This window comes from Microcaecilia unicolor, chromosome 13 (genome assembly GCF_901765095.1).
Source record: "Microcaecilia unicolor chromosome 13, aMicUni1.1, whole genome shotgun sequence".
In the NCBI taxonomy this organism is placed as follows: domain Eukaryota; kingdom Metazoa; phylum Chordata; class Amphibia; order Gymnophiona; family Siphonopidae; genus Microcaecilia; species Microcaecilia unicolor.
In genome coordinates this window covers 78,705,902-78,722,112 of record NC_044043.1, presented here as the reverse complement: position 1 = coordinate 78,722,112, position 16,211 = coordinate 78,705,902, and the positions used below count along the sequence as shown (strand labels likewise).

The following is a 16,211-nucleotide window of genomic DNA, read 5'->3' as shown; positions in this document are numbered from 1 at the left end:
CGCATCTTACCCTCCTCTCTGCCCTTATGTCCAACAATTCTCCCTCTCTCACTCTCTATGCATCCTCTTGCTCACCCCTCCACCCCAATGTCCATTTATCCCTCTCACCCTCTGTGCATCATCATCCTTCCCGTCCACCCTTATGTCCAACAATTCTCCCTCTCACCCTTGTCTAACATTTCTCCCTCTCAACCCCCATGCAGTATCCCTCCCCTCCAACCCTATGTCCAATGTTTCTCCCTCTCTTACCCCTCACACCTTCCATGGCCAAGCAACATTTCTCCCTCTTACCCTCCCCTCCACCCTTACGTCCAACTAATCCCCTCCCCCCCCCCCCCCACTGATTCTCCTTCCACCGCCCGCCCCATCTCTCATCCCCCACCCACATCACACCTTTTATGATCGGGTTCCTGGCAGCAGCAGTGTGGAGGGAAGCAGGCTTGGCTCCTGTGGTACTGTATAAAGCATGCTCATATACTGATCCCCCCCCCCCCCCCAAGTCAGTGGTAAACTAGAAAAAGTGCCCACAGGTCCAAAGTTCATTTATCCACCCCCCCACCCCCAGAATACAGTTCATACTGAGGTTAAAGTTCATATAATTATATACAACAGTTCCAGTGCTTTCAGCTCAAAAATCTTTGCTTCTTCACCCTCTTGTACTCACAGAGGCTGAAGAGACCCCCCTCCCTTTCTTATACCAGCTTCAAACATCTGATATCCTCCCGTATGGGTGAGGCTTGAGCAATTCTTCTGCTAACCCGTTTCCCCCCTTGGGAAACAGTCCTTGCTGGAGCCTAGAGTTGACTCCAGCCCTGCACACTAACAGGCTCATTTTCAAAGCACTTAGCCTCCCAAAGTTCCATAGAAACCTATGGAACTTAGCCTCCCAAAGTGCTTCGAAAATATGCCTCTAAGGGTTCTTGTCAAGGAGTCTTTCCTGAGCCATTCTGCTGCTATCCCGTTTCCCCCCTTGGGAAACAGTCCTTGTCTGGAGCCTAGCGTTGACTTCAGCCCTGCTCACTAAGGGTCCTTGTCAAGGAGTCTTTCCTCCACCCTTGCACCAGGCTAGAGAGTAGGGATCCTATAAAACTCTTCAGCTTCTCCCCTTTCACCCTAGCCAGTGCAGAGATATGCATGGGCTCTGGGCCAGCAGCTTCATCTCCTTGAGACATTCCCTGCACTCCCTCTAAGGGCTGCCAGTCCCATTTGTTCCTGCTCCTCCCCCAGCTGCTTCCAATCTTCTTGATTAGCCCTCCTGAGCCAGTCATCACCCTCCCCCTTAGGAGCTTGGGACTCGTAGTGCCTGTTACCTCAAGGTTTCAGGGTAAAACTTGCCCCTCCAGCACTTCTCCCTAGAAACTTTCTTGCCAGACTCATATTCGGAAAAGCAAAATATGAGAGTGCCAAACCCCTCAGAGAAAAATTACTTTGGCTCCCATTAAAAGAACGCATTGCATTCAAACCCTGCACCTTAACTCATAAAGTCACTCATGGAGAAGCCCCATCATATATGTCAGACCTAATAGGCTTACCAGCAAGAAATACAAAAAGTTCATCACATACCTTCTTAAACCTCCACTACCCCAATTACAAAGGACTTAAATACAAATCAATACATGCATCTACCTTCTCTTACCTCTGCACGCAATTATGGAATGAACTACCGAAAACCATATAAACAACACGACTTGACAACCTTCCGGAAGTTACTGAAGACGAACTTGTACAAAAAGACTTATAAAAAGAACCCATCATAATGACTTAACTCCTAAACTACACCAGAACCAACTAATACGGAATTCTTTTAATTTGATTACCTCAATCCCAATATTACCAAACATCTGGATATCATTCATATGTATTATTTATTTACTTCCCTTATCTCACTTATATGTCATGTATTACTATTTACTTACCCTAACTTACCTGTTATTCTTGCATCTTAATTGTAACAATATGCAGACCTTCTTATTCTGTCAATAATAATTACTATTATAACATAATGTAAGCCACATTGAGCCTGCAAATAGGTGGGAAAATGTGGGATACAAATGCGGCAAATAAATAAAATCTTCCTAATCTGACTGAAATCTATGTGCCTGCCTAGTGGTTAGTGCAGTGGACTTTGATCCTGTGGAATTGAGTTCAATTCCCACTGCAGCTCCTTGTGACTCTGGGCAAGTCACTTAACCCTCCATTGCCCCAGGTACAAAATAAGTACCTGTATATATGTAAACCTGAATGTAGTTGCAAAAACCTCAGGAAGGCAGTATATGAAGTCCCATTTCCCTTTCCCTATTTGAGATTCTAAATGGAATGTTGATATTCTGTTGCTACTATTTGAGATTCTACATGGAATGTTGCTATTCCACTAGCAACATTCCATGTAGAAGCCTGCCCTTGCAGATCAGCAACGCGGCCGTGCAGGCTTCTGTTTCTGTGAGTCTGACGTCCTGCACAAACGTGCAGGACGTCAGACTCACAGAAACAGAAGCCTGCACGGCCGCGTTGCTGATCTGCAAGGGCAGGCTTCTGCATGGAATGTTGCTAGTGGAGGAGTAGCCTAGTGGTTAGTGCAGTGGATTTTGATCCTGGGGAACTGAGTTAAATTCCCACTGCAGCTCCTTGTGACTCTGGGCAAGTCACTTAACCCTCCATTGCCCCTGGTGCAAAATAAGTACCTGAATATATGTAAACCGCTTTGAATGTAGTTGCAAAAACCTCAGAAAGGCGATATATCAAGTCCCATTTCCCTTTACAAGTCCTGTGTACTAATCTAATATAGACATTTTTATTCTGCTTAACCTACAAAAAGGCTCAAGGCAGATCCCAGTGTAAAATAGAAATGGACAAGTCCATTGAATTACAAGCAAATATTTAAGTTAACCCCCCCCCCCCCCAAAACCCTTTTCCTACCTCAGTTCAAGAATCCTATTGCCTTCCTAAATTCAGAATAGCAGCTAATATTTCTAATTTCTTTATGTAATTTATTCCATAACTCTGGATCCCATTCCCCAACCATGGTGTCCATCATTTCTCTGCCTCCCAGCTCTCTACTCCCTTCCCAACATACACATGGTGTCCAATAATTCTCTCCTTCCCTACCTCGCAAATCTCCCCCCCACCCCCGCAAAAAAAAAAAAGGCCTAGCATTTTGCTCCTTCCGTTTCTCTCCAACCCCTTCCCCCCAATCTTTCTTCTTCCCCTGTGCTGTTGTTATTCCCCCCCCTCCTTTCCTAGAGTGTCAATGATACAAATTGGCAGAGCTCCAAAAGCAGGGTGGCAGAGCCACTGGCCAGTGTGGTGCTTTGAGCACCTGTGGGCTCCTACCCTCTCTGAACTTCCTGTTGTGTAAAGGATGGAAGGTAGCAGGCCTTGAACATGCGCCGATGTTAAGGTACCATTGTGGCAGCTTTGCCAGTTTGTAGTGTCACTGTCTTGAGGGGAGGGGTTATGGTAGAAAACATGTCCGGGGTGGGGGTGTCAGGTTATGTGTATAACTTATAGAATACTGTACTTTGTGTTCCCTTGCTATGTTTTAGGCACCTGTACTTAAGCTAGGTCTATGGCTGGTGCAGGGGCTTAGCTACGGGGGCCTGGGCCCCCGTAGATTTGACCCTGGTCCCCCCTGCTGACGACCCTCTCGACCCCCCCCTCCCGCCGCCAACCCACCGTCACCTACCTTTGCTGGCGGGGGACCCCAACCCCCGCCAGCCGAGGTCCTCTTCTTCCTTCGTTCTGTTTCTGAGTCTGATGTGCAGGACGTCTGACTCACAGAAACAGAACAAAGCCTGGCTGATCTGCAAGTTTTGTTCTGTTTCTGTGAGTCTGACTTCCGTTGCTCCGCTGGCTGATCTGCAAGGCTTTCTTCTGTTTCTGTGAGTCTGACGTCCGTTGCTCCGCTGGCTGATCTGCAAGGCTTTCTTCTGTTTCTGTGAGTCTGACGTCCGTTGTTCCGCTGGCTGATCTGCAAGGCTTCCTTCTGTTTCTGTGAGTCTGACGTCAGACTCAGAAACAGAACGAAGGAAGAAGAGGACCTCGGCTGGGGGGGGTTGGGGTCCCCCACCAGCAAAGGTAGGCGGTGGCGAGGGAGGGTTGGTGGCGGGAGGGGGGTCGAGAGGGTCGTCGGCAGGGGGAGTGGTCACAGTTGGTGGCAGCGGTGGGGGGGGGGGGGCTAAAATGTGTCCCCTCACCTCGGGCTCTGGATCCCCCTCTCACCAAAGTCTGGCTACGCCCCTGGGCTGGTGTAACTGCGGTCATGGATTTGGTGAGATACTGCCTTTCTGTGGTACAGCTAAAGTAGTTTACATGTATCGTATATAGGTAATTTCTGTGTACCCAATGGGTTCACAAAGAAAGTGCTTAAAATGTTAGGTCACTACAGGGTTATACTAGTGTTTTAAAACAGAATGCAGGTGCTATTATGGTATAGGTACCTAGTGTGTGTCTGTGGGGGGGGGGGGGGGACCATTTGTAAAACTGTACTCTTAGCAGTCGGTGTCCAGGGCTCTATACTACAACTTTGTGCTGTAGACTTAATATTCAAAATAAAAGTATGGTTTTACTAATGAGTTTCCGATGCTGTTTAACAAGTTAAATTGCCTCACGCTCTGATTGTAGAATGATGTAGAACAAATGAGGTACTACTACTATTTAACATTTCTAAAGCGCTACTAGGGTTGCGCAGCGCTGTACAATAAACAAAGAAGGACAGTCCCTGATTTTCCTAAAGTGTTTCTGGTCTCTGTAAATGTAACCAGAACGAGAAACCAAAGGCCACGCCAAGGCTCACAGTCCACTTGGAGTAACAGAAGTTGAAGTCCAGTACTTTTAAATACTAGGGCTGTGGTGTTCGGGTTTAACTTTGGTCCTTGGCTTCATGCTATTTTGGTTGTTTTACTATTGTTATGCTGTTAACAAAATTAAGTTTTATGTTAAACTGTACTTCCTGACCACTACCTTGGGTGAATCTCTTCATAAAGGTGGTCAATAAAGCCTAATAAATGTATGTATGAAAGGAACTAGGAATGTTGAATGTATGTTGTATGTATGAAGGGACTAGGAAATAAACTTGAAACTTACGCCAAGTGACTGAATTACAAATACTTCCCCCCTCCCCCACCACCACTCCTCTCCATAAAGAGAAAGGGAGAGGGGGGGAGTATTTGTACTTCAGTCACTTGGCCTATTCATTTCAAGTTGATTTTCTAGTCGCCTCCTTCCTTTTACCTTAGTAAAATTGACTGGCTTCTGTCATAGCACCCTCAAATGTACATTAAATATTTACACTTCTACTTGAACTGTGATGAAAGGCCAAGGTTTCACTTACTTGCTTCTGAGCTGCTCTCAAAAATAGTCTGTCCTTTGAAGGAGGGTGGCATTACAAATGAAAAGCGCTTTCACTGGCTATAACTAAATGCTGAAAGCTGGAAACTTGAAGCTATAGCGTGTCCCCTGCCAGGAAACACCAGTGCCATTGTTGATTCTGTCCAGATTGTAGACAGTTGCTCCACCTGGGTGGTTTTTTTTTTTTTTTTTTTTAAAGGTTTCCTGATCAAAGCGGACCTCACACCGACTAGAAGTGAAAGCCAAGGGCGGGAGGAAGAGGGAACTTAGGCTGAAGAAAGACAATCTGACTGAAGGGATCATCGTTTATAATATGCCCGTGTCCGGCTCTGCACAGATACACAGGAGGCTGCTTTGTGTGGACAGAAGGAAATCAGCCAAGGGGGGGAACGGACTGAAAAACTCATTACACTCCTATACGGCTTCTGGTAAGCCGGGCGCCTGCAAGTCCAGCCCGCAGTTCAACATCACCTGCAGCCGTCGTTTCCTAAGGATGAGTCCGGGCAGCTACAGGAGTTACTGCCGGAGCCTCCTGCCACCGATCAGGGCAGCTCCCCTCTGCTGGCCCAGTCCTGGGGGGATTCGCTCGGTGCAGGTGATTGCCAGTGGGCATCCCTTGGCCTTCAAGGGCATGCACCCCAAAATGGAGCTGACCCCGGAGAGCTGCCAACAGAAAGGAGCCTGCCTCTTGGCAGCCGCAGCACCCTGGGGCCTGGAGTGCGCCCCACAGCACAAAGCTGTGGTTCCCGACCGACCCCCTTCCCATTGCTCCAGGGGAGGGACTGGTGCAAGAGACGTGTTGTCATTTGGAGTCTGGGAGGCGGAGCTCGGTCCGGATCTACAGGAGAGGAGGCGCACAGCGCAGCTGGATGCAGATCTTCGGGGAAAGAGGTACAGGGCGGGACTAGAACCAGAGCAGGAGAGCTCCGAGGTGGCGCTAAATCCGGATCTGCAGGAGAAGAGGTGCGATGCAGAGCTGGATTCGAAGCAGGAGGAGAGGTACATAACAGAATCGGGGCCGGAGCAGAGGATCGCGGCGGAACTCGATCTGGATCAGGAGCAGAAGCGCGCGGCAGAGTTGGGATATTACAACCGAAGCAGGATCGCAGAGTGGGTCCTGCGGGTCAATGAAGTCCTGTTTTCCCCGTCCCATCCACAGACCACAGAGCCCCGTCTCATGGAGCAGGACACCGCCATAAAGATTGTTTATCAGGGTGACTGATGAAGCCAGGACTTCTCCGGTCTCACACGGGGATGGTTAGTACCAGGATCCCAAATCCAGGGTCAACCTCTCAGCTCTTATTACATAACTGGATGGAGAGCCGGACCGAAAAGCAGAAAGCTTTGTGTGTATGTTTAAGAACAACTTTCTCTGTTTCTTCAGTTTGTCTGAAATCTCCCGCTGGACTCGGGACCTAGCACTTCGGCCGAAAACCTGATCTGGGGAGCTAAACTGTTTTTGGTGGTGGTGGTGGGGGGGGGGGGGGGGGGTTGGTACCATAATTGAACTCCTTTTTAAGACACCGTGCTTTGCTAAACGTAGTGCATTCTTCTGTGTAAGTGTTATTTCATTTTATGTACTTATTTAAATATAGTGTTGTTGAGGGTTTCTTCTCTCCCCCCCCCCCCACACCCCGCCCAACTCCCAGGGCCGCCCAACTATTAAACTGGACTAGGAGGTTGCCTAGAGCAGCTGCAGTCAAAATAAAAGGATAGAACCTGACAGCCACACAAACTCAAAAAAAAAAACATCACTGCATCCTTTTTTTTGTTCCTTGCAGGAAAGGACGGCAGTTTTCAAATAGCCTATTCTCCCATTTGTTTAGAAACATGATGTCTTGGGGATAAGGGGGAGGGTGTTAGCAGAGGCCTGAAAGTTAATTAGGAAGGGGGTAAGGCTGAAGGTTTGGCTAGAATGCTCAATACTCTCGCGCCGGCCCTGAAGAGAGTCCTTACAGACCTGTTACTATTTTGCAGTGCATCTTTTCTAGGAAAAAAGGTGCCGGTACTCAAATGCTAGGCCACCCTTCAGGTTGGGGTGATCACTGAGGGATCCACCCCACAATAGCCAGGTCCCCTGTGCAACCAGTCATAGAACCTATGACAAGGCAGAATTGGTATGTAGAGCCTGAGCTCTTTCATTAAAACTTGGGGTTCCTTGGGTCAATTTTAGCAGACAATGAAAAAGGTACTGGTACTCAGTACCCCCACAAAAAAGCCCTGCTATTTTGGCGCAAATACTTCTTCAGTGTAATAACGTTTTGGACATATATTAATGTGCAGTAATAAACAATATTGTAGTTTGGCCCCATATAGTAAGTTCACTGTTGGCTGGTTCTCCAGGACCAAAAAAATTCTACATTTGTGAAACTGTTTTTTTAAGTGTTCAGAATGGATCTGCAACTTGTCATGTTTTCCCAGGGATGAACTCATGTCGTTCCCTCCCCCCCCCCCCCCCCCTTTTACTAAGCCATCCTAGTGGCTAATGGACTGTGTCAGCATTGCCGTGCAGCTTAGTAAACAGGGTGGTAGTGTTTAATTTCATTATTTAACTAAATTCTACATCCAAACATTTTTTTTTTTTTACTAGAACCTTTTAGTAAAATAAATGTGACAGTTTTTCTGCATTACAAAGGATATTAATGAAAATTGAAAGCGGTTTGTAGAATGAGTACAAATGTGAGCAAGGTATTAAAATAGGGTTGTTGATGCAACTGCCAAATAAGGATTAAACATTTGCATTTGGATCAGAAAATGTGGTTTACAAACTCCTTTCAGCCTATCACACATAGGGGTCATTTACTAATGGTAGGTGCTAAGGCCCTTAATGTATGTTATCTACCAGAGGGAGCTGGTGCATACTGTTGGTAAATTAATCCCTGCAGGATTTCCACCATTTTCACCCAGGTAATTTGAGATAAATATCACTTGGAAATTTAATACAACTAGTCTAGCTTTTAGCTATTCACAATGAATATGCAAGAGATGGATTTCCAGCATAGGTTCCATTGTGTGCAAATATATGCAGATTTGGATATGCTGAAAACCTGACTGATTTGATGCAGAAAGCCATATCTTTGCTTTTTAAAGTAACCCATATCACAGTGGACACATGCAATGGAAAATGGGCCCGGTAACAGCTGGAACAGGCGCACAAGACTCTGGGCTTTCAGTAATAACCAATACTGCAGAAGAGGTTATAGAATATTATTTATTTATTTGTTACATTTATATTCCATATTTTCCCACCTATTTGTAGGCTCAGTGTGGCTTACATAGTACCGGAGAGGCCTTTGCAGGCTCCGATGTGAACAAATAAAGGGTGATTTGGTAAGATCAAGTTCATGTGGCACAGCCATACTAGGGAATCGTACAGTGGAAGAGTTGTGTCTTACCAAAGACCAATTGGTTAGGCTGGTGTGATTGTGCCTTACCAAAGACGCATAAACTATCATTTATGCGTCTTTGGTTAGGCACAATCACTTACACCAGCCTCTGAGCTGGCATGCCTAACACTGGGCACATAAATGTGGACATGCGCATAATTGCTGTTATAGAATTTGTGCACTGTTGTCCCAGTGCTTGGCAGCCTTTTGAGAATATACCCTTATGTGTGGGACTTGATATACCGCACATGGATGGAGGGGAGGGAAGAGAGGAGAAATGTTGAACAAGGATGGAGGGAAGGAAAGACAAAGGAAGGAGATGCGCACGGATGGAGTGGGAGGGAGAGAGAAGAAATGCTGGACATGGATGGAGGGGAGGGAAGACAGGAAGTAGATGCACATGGACGGAGGGGAGGGGAGTGAGGAGAAATGCTGGATATGGATGGAGGGAAAATTGCTGAATTTAAGGGCTGGATTGGAACACTTTGAAGGCAGATGTTGGAACTGGAGAAAGGATAGGGACAGGGCTACAGATGGTAGACAGGATGCATAAGGGAAAGGGAAATGGGACTTGATATACCGCCTTTCTGAGGTTTTTGCAACTACATTCAAAGCGGTTTACATATTATATTCAGGTACTATTTGTACCAGGGGCGATGAAGGGTTAAGTGACTTGCCCAGAGTCACAAGGAGCTGCAGTGGTAATCGAACTCAGTTCTCCAGGATCAAAGTCCACTGCACTAACCACTAGGCCACTCCTCCACTCAGAAAAAAGGTCCTTAAATAACAAAAAATGCAATTGGAAACCAAGAACATGTGGCAGAAAATTACAGAAATATTTTGTCAAAGGCTTGATTAGAAGCCATTTCCAAGCACTCTTTGAAATGTTACCATTGCATGTTACAAACTTAAGCTCCAGAAGGAAACTCTCCCTTTGAACTGAGACCATACTCCACATACCCTGGTTAGGAGTGAGGGCCATTGCTGTGGTATGTGCAAAAGTATCTAATTTAAGAACATAAGAATGGCCACCAATGGTCCATCTAGCCCAGTATCCTGTTTCCAACAGTAGCCAAACCAGATCAGAAGAACCTGGCAGAAACCCAAATAGTAGCAAGATTCCGGAATGCAAAAGAGTAACAAGATTCCAGAATCCCAAATAGTAGCAACATTCCATGCTACACATCTGTCTCAATAGCTGACTATGGACTTTTCCTTCAGGAACTTGTCCAACCCCTTTTTAAACCCAGATACATTAACTGCTGTTACTACATCTTCTGGCAAAGAGTTCCAAGCTTCACTATTCATTGAGTGACAAAGTATTTCCTCCTATTTGTTTGAAAAGTATTTCCATGCAACTTCCTTGAGTGTCCCCTAGTCTTTGTACTTTTGGAATGGTAAAAAATTGATTTACTTCTACTCGTTCTACACCACTCAGGAGTTTGTAGACTTCAATCATATTTCCCCTCCTCCGTCTCTTTTCCAAGCTGAAGAGCCCTAACCTCTTTAGCCTTTCCTCATATCAGAGGTGTGTGCCATCTCCTTTATCCTTTTGGTCGCCCTGAGTAATGCATCAAGATTTGCTGCTCTCCTGTTGGCTGAAAGCTGTTAATGAGCAGCTCTGCAGGGATGACAGTGCTGGGTATCCTAAATGCATTAAGAAGAGTTTGCATTTGTGTACAGGAAAATATAGTAGTCAAGGAACTGTTCACTAACACGGATTATGTGGTGACTCAAATATAGGTTCAGATACTGCTTTCCTTGTATCAGTTAACCCTTTTATGCCCATAAATGCCTAACATTTCAGTTCTCATATGGAACATGGGACATGAAAGGATTAAAAGCTTGTTTAGTGCCTGACAATAAAAGCTATCATTACTCAATTCATGGTGAGCAGGATCTCTTATACAGGTTTCCTAAACACTGTACATGGGATTTAGTAAGTTATTGGGTATAAATGTTGACTAGCCTTTTTGTACAAGTGTTGGCCACCTCTGTGAAATGGCTCAGGGGCTGATGCTCAAAGCTTACGGGGCTTGTAATGTTCTCTTTTGATTAGTTTTAGCCGGTTTTGGGTGTATGTTATTGTGCAGCTAAAGCTCAAAGGGTTTTGACTGCTTTTACTGTGCACAAGAGCAGTGGCCAAAAACTTGATGCAAATGTATTAAAATGAGCATGCCATGTGATGCACAGAAGGGAGCGCCTACCTGTAATGTTCAGAATTTTCCAGCAGGTCTGAGGTGGCGTTGCATGTGAAGGGGTAGCTTCTCAGTAGCACACTTTCTGAGCACACTACCAGAACCCTCATCCACGCTCTTATCACCTCTCGCTTAGACTATTGCAACTTGCTTCTCACAGGTCTCCCACTTAGCCATCTCTCTCCTCTTCAATCTATTCAAAATTCTGCACGACTAATATTCCGCCAGGGTCGTTACGCTCATATTAGCCCTCTCCTCAAGTCACTTCACTGGCTTCCTATCCGTTTCCGAATACAGCTCAAACTCCTCTTATTGACCTATAAGTGCATTCGCTCTGCAGCTCCTCAGTACCTCTCCACTCTCATCTCTCCCTACATTCCTCCCCGGGAACTCCGTTCACTGGGTAAATCTCTGTTATCTGCACCCTTCTCCTCCACTGCTAACTCCAGACTCCGTACCTTTTATCTTTCTGCACCATATGCCTGGAATAGACTTCCTGAGCCGGTACGTCAAGCTCCATCTCTGGCCGTCTTCAAATCTAAGCTAAAAGCCCACCTTTTTGATGCTGCTTTTAACTCCTAACCCTTATTCACTTGTTCAGAAGCCTTATTTTATCATCCTCACCTTAATATTCCCTCATCTCTTGTTTGTCCTGTTTGTCTGTCCTAATTAGATTGTAAGCTCTGTCAAGCAGGGACTGTCTCTTCATGTTCAAGTGTACAGTACTGCATACGTCTAGTAGCACTATAGAAATGATAAGTAGTAGTAGTAGTAGTCAGTAGTCTGCATTTTTTAGTAGTATCTGCACTTTTCATGTGCGTGTATCCCATCCAGAACAGTAATGTAACCTTAAAAAAGAAAAGTGTTCTGGTTGCCATACACAAAATACAACAACAATAACAAAACCCAATAAAAAGACAACAATTAAAAAAAGTAACCAATAAGAATTGTCAATGACTGTACGCGTCAGTGGCGTAGCCACAGGTGGGCTTGGGTGGGCCGGGGCCCATCCACTTAGGGCTCAGGCCCATCCAACAGTAGCACATGGTAATGAAAAAGCTGCTCTCCACAATACTGGCACCTTCGCATGCTCAGTTTTCAGTGCATGCCTGCTGCAGACTACCAAGGTGGAGACTGGAGACAATCATTTTCCCACCATCTGAGATATTTTTTTGGTGTGGGGGTGGGGGAGAGAACATTTGGTGCCCATCCACTTCTTGCCTAGGCCCACCCAAAATCTGCTGTCTGGCTACGCCCCTGGTACGCGTATGATGTCTGTCTATGACACATGCCTTTACAGCAGGGTCCAAAGAACAGTTGTTTCTGTTTTTATTTTGTCTTGTTTTGTATTTTGTTTCTGCTTTTTTCCTGTGTAATGGAGCACATCTACTGCACTCATTTGCCCCTTCTCCCCACTCCCATTTCTCTGGCCTGGGCATGTACTGAACATTGACACTTACCGCAAGACTGGTTCTGCGCATGTGTCATGCGCTTTCTCTACCGAACTGCGCACAGACTTTCTGCACATCTCATTTGCATGCAATTTCCTTTGAGCACTGATCTCTACTCCTTGCTCTAAGTTCAACCCTGACTATTAATCACAAGTTTTCAGCATCAGCCCCTCAGTTCTTACAGACACAGACCTGTTGGAAAGCAATCTGGTAGTACAGGATGGTGTAGTTTCAGTACTTTACTGCCATCTGCTGGCTTAGACAAGAAAGTAAGCTCAAGTAACTGAAACTTGAGCAGAAGCCTTAAAGCCAGAGCAACAGCAAAACAAAACAATCAAACCTGTCTGCTATGGCAGATGGTGGATGGGGAGTGTTTGGATCAATATTCACCTTTATTCTCTGTAAAGATTTCGTTAAGTAGGGCCCAACCCTAGTAGCACCTAGATAAAAGACTACTAGGGAATACCAGGCAGTTAGCCAACCCAACCAGTAGGCAAAACTAGGCTGCCACCTAGAGTAGCAGGTTCTGGAGGCCATCAAAGTTCAGCTGCAGTCAAAGCAAAACAACAGATCCTGACAACTACAAAAATGAAGAAACAACAGGAGGTACATAAGTAATGCCATACTGGGAAAAGACCAAAGGTCCATCGAGCCCAGCATCCTGTCCCCGACATCGCGGCCAATCCAGGTCAAGGGCACCTGGCAAGCTACCCAAACGCACAAACATTTTACACATGTTATTCCCGAAATTGTGGATTTTTTGCAAGTCCATTTAGTAGCGGTTTATGGGCTTGTCCTTTAGGAAACCGTCCAACCTTTTTAAACTCTGCCAAGCTAACCGCCTTCACCACGCTCTCCGACAACGAATTCCAGAGTTTAATTATGTGTTGGGTGAAGAAAAATTTTCTCCGGTTTGTTTTAAATTTACTACACTGTAGTTTCATCGCATGCCCCCTAGTCCTAGTATTTTTGGAAAACGTGAACAGACGCTTCACATCCACCTGTTCCACTCCACTCATTATTTTATATACCTCTATCATGTCTCCCCTCAGCTGTCTCTTCTCCAAGCTGAATAGCCCTAGCCTCCTTAATCTTTCTTCATAGGGAAGTCATCCCATCCCCGCTATCATTTTCGTTGCCCTTCGCTGCACCTTTTCCAGTTCTACTATATCTTTTTTGAGATGCGGTGACCAGAATTGAACACAATACTCAAGGTGCGGTCGCACCATGGAGCGATACAATGGCATTATAGCATCCTCACACCTGTTTTCCATACCTTTCCTAATAATACCCAACATTCTATTCGCTTTCCTAGCCGCAGCAGCACACTGATCAGAAGGTTTCAGTGTATTATCGACCCAGATCCCTTTCTTGGTCTGTAACTCCTAATGTGGAACCTTGCATGACGTAGCTATAATTCGGGTTCTTTTTTCCCACATGCATCACCCACAGTAGGCGAGGTGGGCATTTTTCAAGCAGCCCATTTACCCAGGTTATTCTGAGAGGGATGATAGAGTGATTATGATAACTGGAGAGGACCAAGGGAGCTAAAGGGTAATGTGAAAGAAGTGTGTGTGGGGGGGCAGGCTAAGGTTTACATAAGGTGCCTAATATTCTTGCACCAGCTCTACCAAGGAAACCAAAGCAGCATAAACCACCTACATCAAGGGGGTGATTTTTTAAGCATTTTCCATGGGTAAACCCTGTTTAAACCCCAGGGGGTTATGCATGTATAAAATAGGCATGAAAAATGTTCTCTTTTAAACTAGAACCTGGGTGAAAGCCAACAGTCACTCAGGAGCACATGGTTTGGAGTAAGGCATCTTTGAAGGGAACAAGGAAGTTAGGACATCTCAATAGAAAGGTTGCAACAAAGCCAAAAGTAAACCAGGAGCCTTGAAGGGAAGAGCAGAGTAAAGACTGCAAATTATCCCTGTCAACTTTTAAGCAACCTGCAGATACAAACAAAAACCACAATTTGAAGTGTATGTATACAACTGTTAGAAGCCTAAAAAATAAGATGGAAGAGTTACAATATATAGCCTGGTTTCCACCCCTGTGGGTCAGCACTTTACAAAACCAGATCACTGTACCAGTGACTTCACAGTAAGAATCCTGAAAGGTAACTTTAAAACAATACAGGAACGTAAGACCTTTGAATTCAAAATGATTGGATATTTTGACACCCAACAGACAGGACTTAACAAATATCTGGGTTTTCTAGCCTATTATAACCCATAAAGTTGTATTGCTATGTTTATCACCCTCCTTTCACCTTCCACCCCCATCCTGTTAGACTATCTCTGAAATGCTTTGATGTTCCCATGCATACCTCCTGCCCACCTCCAACCTTAGACTGTCAATGAAATGCTTGGATGTTTTACTTATATATACTGTCATCTACCACATTTGCTTATAGGGCAACCTTCGAAAGCTAATCAAGAAATGTATTAAGTTATGTCCAATAAAAAAGGTATCATCTTATTTTCTTTTCCATGTTTTATTTTGTTTGATTTCTATTAATATATAGCACTAAATGAAGAGGTAGATATAACAGGTATCTCAGAGACCTGGTAAAAGGAGATTAACCAATGAGACGCTGTGGGGTAGATATTCAAAGCAATATAAATAGCTGTTTAAGTCGCTTGTGCAGGGCTATCCAGGGATATTCAGTGGACAGTGCCGCTGAATATCCCCTCTAATTGCCCATGTTGAAACCAGCTATTTTGTGGATGGTCGAGGGGGGAGTTAGGCCAGAGTGGCAGTGATTTTCAATCTGCTAACTGGCTCAGCTACTGCATAAGTGCAGATGTTGTTTGAAAAATACCATCTTTGAAGCCCGAACCAGATATTTCACTTATTTAAAATGGTGGAAGGAAGGCCAAATGACAGCCAGCATGGAGTGGAGGAGTGGCCTAGTGGTTAGGGTGGTGGACTTTGGTCCTGGGGAACTGAGGAACTGAGTTCGATTCCCACTTCAGGCACAGGCAGCTCCTTGTGACTCTGGGCAAGTCACTTAACCCTCCATTGCCCCATGTAAGCCGCTTTGAGCCTGCCATGAGTGGGAAAGCGCAGGGTACAAATGTAACAAAAATAAAATAGATACTATTGGAGATTCTACATGGAATGTTGCTATTCCACTAGCAACATTCCACGTAGAAGGCTGCGCAGGCTTCTGTTTCTGTGAGTCTGACGTTAGACTCACAGAAGCAGAAGCCTGAGCGGCCACATTGGTGATCTGCAAGGGCCGACTTCTAGTGGAATAGCAACATTCCATGTAGAATCTCAAATAGTAGCAACAGTGGAGGAGTGGCCTAGTGGTTAGGGTGGTGGAGTTTGGTCCTGAGGAACTGAGTTGGATTCCCACTTCAGGCACAGGCAGCTCCTTGTGACTCTGGGCAAGTCACTTAACCCTCCATTGCCCCATGTAAGCCACATTGAGCCTGCCATGAGTAGGAAAGCGCGGGGTACAAATGTAACAAAAATAAAAGGTGACGTGAAAGAGGCTATTAGAGTCAAATGAACATCTTTCAAAAAACGGAAAAAGGCTCTGAATGAAGGAAACAGGAAGCAACTTACACACTAGCAAGTTAGACAGACAACATTAATAAGGAAGGCTAAAAGAGAATTTGAAAAGAAGCTTGCCCTGGAGACAAAAACTCATAGGAGAAACCCATTTTAGCTACTTTAGAAACAGAATGCCTGTGAGAGAATCAGTTGGACCATTAGATCATCAAGACATAAAATCAACACTCAGAGAAGGTAAAGGCCATAGCGGAGAGGCAAATTAATTCTTTGCTTCGGGCTTTAATCCGGAACAGTATTTAAGG

The 16,211-nt window shown here is 45.3% G+C and overlaps 1 protein-coding gene across 1 annotated transcript in view; it reads left to right on the top strand.

Moving 5' to 3' along the window:
* LRRC47 (leucine rich repeat containing 47) overlaps window positions 1-12,986 on the top strand; it is a 39,293-nt gene extending 26,307 nt beyond the window's left edge. The window contains exon 9 of the transcript XR_003939940.1: window positions 12,976-12,986. The gene's annotated coding sequence lies outside the window, so the exon portion shown is untranslated. The remainder of the gene's footprint in view (window positions 1-12,975) is intronic.
* Window positions 12,987-16,211: the final 3,225 nt, after the last annotated feature.